The sequence below is a fragment of the Hemicordylus capensis genome, chromosome 5 (assembly GCF_027244095.1).
Source record: "Hemicordylus capensis ecotype Gifberg chromosome 5, rHemCap1.1.pri, whole genome shotgun sequence".
In the NCBI taxonomy this organism is placed as follows: domain Eukaryota; kingdom Metazoa; phylum Chordata; class Lepidosauria; order Squamata; family Cordylidae; genus Hemicordylus; species Hemicordylus capensis.
In genome coordinates this window covers 64,140,117-64,146,952 of record NC_069661.1, presented here as the reverse complement: position 1 = coordinate 64,146,952, position 6,836 = coordinate 64,140,117, and positions in this window count along the sequence as shown.

Sequence of the window (6,836 nt, the reverse complement as noted above, 5' to 3'; positions counted from 1 at the left end):
GCAAGCATGACTTGTCCCCTTAGCTAAGCAGGGTCTGCCCTGGTTGCATATGAAAGGGAGACTAGAAGTGTGAGCACTGTAAGATATTCCCCTCAGGGGATGGAGCCGCTCTGGGAAGAGCGGAAAAGTTTCAAGTTCGCTCCCCAGCAACTCCAAGATAGGGCTGAGAGAGATTCCTGCCTGCAACCTTGGAGAAGCTGCTGCCAGTCTGTGAAGACAATACTGAGCTAGATAGACCAGTGGTCTGACTCAGTATATGGCAGCTTCCTATGTTCCTATTTTCTTGTCAGGTTAGCTCCTAGTTGTCTTCCAAGCTAACAGGGATTCTCAGATGTTGTTTACTACAACTCCCACAATCCTTAGCCAAAGGTCATTGCAGCAGGGAATGCTGGGAGTTGTAGTCAACAAATCTGGGAATCCCTGTTACAGGGAACACTGCTCCCAAGCCCAGGGTCATGACCCCAGAGGGGGATACGCTGTTCCCATGACAAATACCATACATTATATATACAGTGCTAGGGCTGGCCTTACTATGAAACTTCTTGAAGACGTCAAGAAGGTAGCAGATTCCATAGAGGCTGGGCACTATTTTCTAACTTCCAGCCTCCCTTTGTGTGTGTCATTCAACAAATATGAGCAAGAAAGAGTGTAATTGTGACTTTTCACTTCAGGAGATTAACAAGTGGGGAACAGCTCAGTAATTCCTGCTAAAGCCTTAGAAACCAGAGGGGATCTGATTATAGTTTCTAATTGCCAAGATGTGAAACTTCAGTACTCCTCCCTCTCTCCTCCTTCCTCCTCTAGTCTCTAATGCCTATCTAACCTGTTCAGTGTCATCCTACTAGATTCTCTAGGATTTAGTGTCGAAACCTAAAAGCTAAGTTAATTATGACTTAGATCCAGGCTAAGTCAATTATGACTAAACATCACTGAAATATGTAAGACAAGTTAATCATATATCCTATAAATTTCAGTGGAACTTAGTCATGACTAATTTAGTCTAGAACCTAAGATATAGGATATAGTATACTACCTAAGGAATTTTTCCAAATTGCCATATTGTCCCTTTCCTAACTTCAAATCTAAGTTGGACTGAAGCAATTGAACAATTACATTTAGTATGTATCACATTTATTAGTTATGTTTAATATGAATGAATGTTCTATTGTAAAGATATGCAGAACTCTCTTATTTCCTTTTTTATTTTGCATGCTTCAAAAATCTTAACCAACATGTTTTTAAACAATTAAGGCATTTTTGTACCAACTTTGCAGTAAAAGCATTTTATCTTCATTCAATCCTCTTCATTTAAACATAGCAACTGCATGTTCCATCGGCTGAGGAGCATAATAGAGGCTGCTATTCACACACAATACATTTCTTACATGGATATAATTACTTTATTGGAAATTGTGTGTACTTGGTACTTACATCATTACTTAGGTACTAGTCAGGGTTGCCATGTGTACATAATTGGAAGCAACAAAAATGGAAGGGATAGACCATTGCATGATGGTCTATCCAGAGTCTATACTCTGAATCTATACCGATTCAGAGTATACAGCTTGAATCTATACAGGACATTGATCTTGTATGAAGCTACTCTAATGTTTGTAACCTATCAACACTGACTCATTACAAAGCCTTTCAAGCATCTGCAAGCTGTTCAGATCATATGTAGGAATCCAGGTCCATAGAAAGAAAAGACTACTGATATATCATTTTCATAGTTTTAAATGGTTTAAATGTTTTAATGTTTGTTTTTATCTGTGTTGTTTTATTGTAAACTGCCCAGAGACATGAGTTTTGGGTGGTATATAAAAGTGTGTGTGGGTGAGTGGGGAGAGGGAGAGAAGTACTTTAAATCAATTTAACTGAAATAAAAAACCAAAAAAAAAACAAAACCAAACTGTCAGTGTCTGGCCTTTAGAAATCCAAGCTTTTTCACACTACTAAATTTCCTGGATCACCCACTCTTCTGAACAGACCCTTATCTTTAATCAAGTAATGACATAATGATTTTAATGTAATTGTCATATTCATAGGCTACGTTTTCATAATGAATAGGCACCATTTCATTTTCTGACATCCCTCCTTTCTTAATGCATTAACCTTTTGTTCCTCTGTGAATAGGGACTCTTTCATCCCTTCCAATTTTTTATGCATTAATTTGAGCCTTAGGCTAGCTTGTAGCCAGAAACTGAATTAATATTTGGGTGAAATAAGCAATTTCTAATCAGTGGCAGCTCAGCTCATTTTGCTGCCATGGCTAAATAGACATTTGCTGCCTTTTGATTTTAGGGCAGACTATTATTTTGACTATCTCTATTTATCTGAGTAAAAGTAAAATCCATATTTTTATACTCTTAATTAGAAATTATATTTGGGTCATAAGTAAGCATTGTTTAAACCAATTAGACAAGTTAGTCAACTGAAGTCCCACTAATGGTATGTGACTTAGGAATCCTGACTTATTAAAATACAACCCATTAGCAGTTCATATGGGACATAAAGAGCCATGATCTACAAAGAAAGCACAAAGAGTAAGTCTTGATGGAACAAAGAATCAAAACATTAAGTATTTAATTTTATAGACAACACCTTTGTGCATTTTCCTTCTTAAGATAATGGCAAGCACCATCTAATAGTCCAGCCCATGAAACTTGTGTATATACTTGTCAGTCAGCCTTGTGACAACTCAGGAGAAGGAACTGTTTCAGAATCCATAGACATTCAGGCACCCAAGAATTTAAATTAGCAACAGAGTAGAATAGGCTTTAACATCTTTAAACTGCAGGGCTTCCTACATTATACTGGCACAGTTAATGCCAGTATAGTTAAGATGAGGTTTTCAATATTCTGCCATTGTCAGTCAGTTGCTTACGCCATTTTGTGGCTGGTATGAAGGCAACATTGAGAGAGTTCAAGGCACTGGTTGGGCATCTCAATTTTGCGTGTAGGGAAAAGAAACACTAGGAAGGGCATTTTTGAGGAGACAGTGTGATGCTATAATAGCTTCTACAGCCGCTCAGCTGGGTCTGCCTCCTCTTGTGATTCAAAGGATTCACAAAGAATCCTTGTGGGTGGGTGGTTCTTCTGCTTATAAAGGTAACATGCGTCAATTTAAAGGCTTCATTAGCAAATTATAGGGTAGTAACTATTGTTTCTTTCTCAGATTCTGTTAAGAGCACAGAGGGTATTGCGGGTACCATCGGCTGAGCTAGGTTTGCCAACTGTCCCTCATTACGCAGGATGTCCTTCATTTCAGGGATAAAATCTTGGTCCCTATAGCGACAGCATTTGTCCCTCATTTATTCAATAGCATATAATTCAATTACATATATATCAATGATACTCAGGCTCTTGATTACCACTGCATACACCTCCCTGCCAGTGCCCACAAACTTGTGTTCCTCATTCTGGAACTTGTGTTCCTCATTCTAGCAATGAAATGTTGGCAACCCTAGCTAAGGCAGAAATTCAGGCCAATAGGGTTGTGGGTACCCCAGGATCCCCACGCTCCCTGGTGTGTGCCTCCACTATGGTGTGTGCGCCAGCCAAGCCAAATACTCACCTCCTCCATCCACATAATCATAAAGAAAATTAAGCCATGGTACCTAATGCTGTGGTTTGTGCTGTGTAGCTGCAGTCACCCCTTCATCATCTGGAGTCTCCAGCACTGCTAAACATGTCTGCAGTTCCTTAAACAAGGCAGATTTGGCATTCATTCGCGTACCATGCTTATGCTTAGTAGGCTGCTCCTCCTAAGAACCTTCTCCACCTCCATCAGGCTGCTGTTTTATTTTCTCCACGATAACATGGCGGCTAATGCCAGCTTGCCTTTATCCTCTAATGAGGAAGACTGATCAGGTGGGGGCTAATTGGGATGAAGACACTTAGGCACAGGTGCCTTACCCTTTCCTTTCCCAGCCCCTTTGGCCGAACCCTTTTTTGGCGGCATGGCAATGTTAATATGAAAATCTCAGACAATGTGATCACATGGAGAGGAAAGATGCAATATGTCTTTCCTGTTTCCATGAAGCCTGGGGACAGGGTTCCATCTTATTTGTTTGTTATCTCTCTGTGTAAACCACCCTGAGCCATTTTTGGAAGGGCGGTATAGAAAACAAATGAATGAATATATGGTTTTAAAAGACACAATTCATGCTCAGGATCTGGTTGATCAGGAATTTTCTGCCAGGTTAGATTTTTTGGTATTTGTCATCTCATAGCTTGGCGTACTTGCTTAAGTCATTTGGTGCTTTTATTTATTTGAGCCTTAATTTTATCCTTATCTTCTTTTGCTTTCTGAATTTGAAAGCAGTCATAGCTTTAAGAAACACCTACACTATATATTATCAACTGTTTGCTGTACTTAAACATAAGGGTCAAACCAGAATAAACAAATTCTATTTTAACACCGCACCTTAGCTAACTCCTGAAACAACAAAACTAGAACTTATTTGCATTTCTGCTTTAAGCCCAAACAAAGAAGAGAGGCTGGATGAAGAAAGAAGCAGGAATGCCTTAATAATTACAAACAAAAGAAGCCACCTTTTGCCATTTATTTGCTCATTTGTTTTGCTTTTGGTGCTTGATTATCTGCATTTAATATTCCTGATTATCTCCTGATTTATTCAAAGCCTATAATTATAAACTTTTAATTTAATTTGTAATAAACATATTGTTGGTTCATTTAAAATAATAATAATGAAATGTTTATTGTGCTCTGCTCTTCTATTCCTCAGGATGTGCACTACCTAGAGATGCACATGTCAGGCAGTATAAAAATATGATTAAATAAATAAAAGCTATGGCTCTTCCCAGAACACAGCAGATACTAGTAATATTTCAGACCTTTACACTGGTTTATTAGGTCCTTGTGACATTGGTTGTGGTGCCACTCCACCAGCAGCACCCTCGCTTGCTTGGTCACTTGGATGGATGGCTTGTTGCTTCCACCAGCCCACCAACCTTCAGTGTCCCTTGCTCTTTGCAGTCTACACAGATGCTCTCCAGCCCACATTGTAGACATAATCCTGCTGGAATATTGCATACAGCCTCCTCGCAACAGCCTTCTGCACCCACAGCCATATTGGCAGGGACCAGAAACTCTCTTGCCCTGGACCTAAAGAACTATTTCAATCAGCCCCTTCCTTGACCTCCAACCATCTGGCTGCAGGAGCATTGGAGCCTGCTCTGGCACTTGCCAGGTCTTAGTACTGGATTGTGGCAGGCCACTGGAGAACTGGTTGGTTTTGAGCAGGCCTGCACAACATAAGGCCCAGGGGCCGGATTTGTCCCACAGTGACTATTTTACTGGCCCCCAGGTATCCTGCAGCAACAAAGGAGCTGGAAACTGCCTTATAGCACCATCATGTGCATGCTTTTTCAGAAATATGCTCCATGCAGGGGCGTAGCTATAATTGAGCGAAAGGGTTCAAAGAACACGGCCCCCCAGCTCCTGAGGGCCCTCCAGCTCCATCCCTCCCTATTTTCTTCATTGTCTCCCTCATTCTGAGGGGCCGCCAGAGAGAGGGATGAACACGGGCCCCCTCTCCCCTAGCTACGGCCCTGGCCATAGTGTGCCCAGTGAGGCTTACTCCCATTTAAGCATGCCTAGCATTGCAGCCTGAAAGCAACAAGAATTTAGGGAGAGGACTTGGCATTTGTTTGGGGCTGGCATGCACTCTAGGGCCTCCACTGACTGAGCAGGGACTGGACCTATTCTCTGTCCATTATCCTTGGTTGAAACCATGGGTCCATTGACAGAGGGAATAGATCCACACCTAACTAATAATATTTTTAATTTTAATGTAATTATGTGCTAAAAATGACTCGGCCCCTGCACGCCAAGTTGTGGATGGTTCCGGCCCAGCAGGGCATTTGAGTTGTGCAGCCCTGGTTTTGAGACTCAGGCACTCCAATTGACAGCAATGGAAGACTCACAACCAACAATTCTTTTCCCCAGGTATTGAAAACATCACTTCACAATCTTGGGGATTTGGTTGCAGGCATCCAGACTAGTGTTGTGCTAGTGTAACTAGAGAAGTTACATATTCTTAAGAAGCTTGCAGAGCTGCCTCCAGGTTGTAGTGCTCTGTGATGCTGCACAACTGCTAGTGGAAGACCATCTTGGGGACATATACAAAGCTGCACAACCTGTTGCATGCATTGTGCAACCTTTAGTGCAACTTATCAAATCTTCCATTAGTGCAAGGACTAGTCTGGAACAGACATTTCTTTCTTTGTTCATCCTTTTGCTAGATCCTTGTATTACAAATAGAATACAATAGTATTATGCTAGTGCAACAGCAGTCTGGAAGGCCAGTGTTTTCAAACTACTACATGCTCTGGCTTTCCTTCTGTTCAGCACTCTCTTTGCATTGGAATAGTATGGAACGTACTATTTTGCTACACATTTGTGCATATGATCTTGTGTTCTTAGGCATAACAAGTTGAATTGCTGCATTGGTAATAACACAGAGCCACACATCCTCATAACTGAGGATTCTCATTTAGTTCTTCAGTTCAAAGCAGTAAGTATCTTCTATACATTTAATTCTCTAAGGCATACCTGTGGCTAACCCCATGTGTGGCAGCTCTTGCGAGAGTTTGGAGATCTGCCAGATAGCCATGGGAAGGGTGGGAGCGAGAAAAATGGTGGCAGAAAGCAGCTGGCCAGAAAGCAGTGGGGGTGGGGGGAGCCAGATGGCCAGCCTGTTAGAAAGTGTGTGTGGGGGGGCGGGAACGGGCAGGCGGGCCGGCCGGCCAGAAAGCAAAAAGCCCAATTGGCTGGGTGTCGGGAGAAGAAGTGGGCCGGTCGGCTGGCCCAC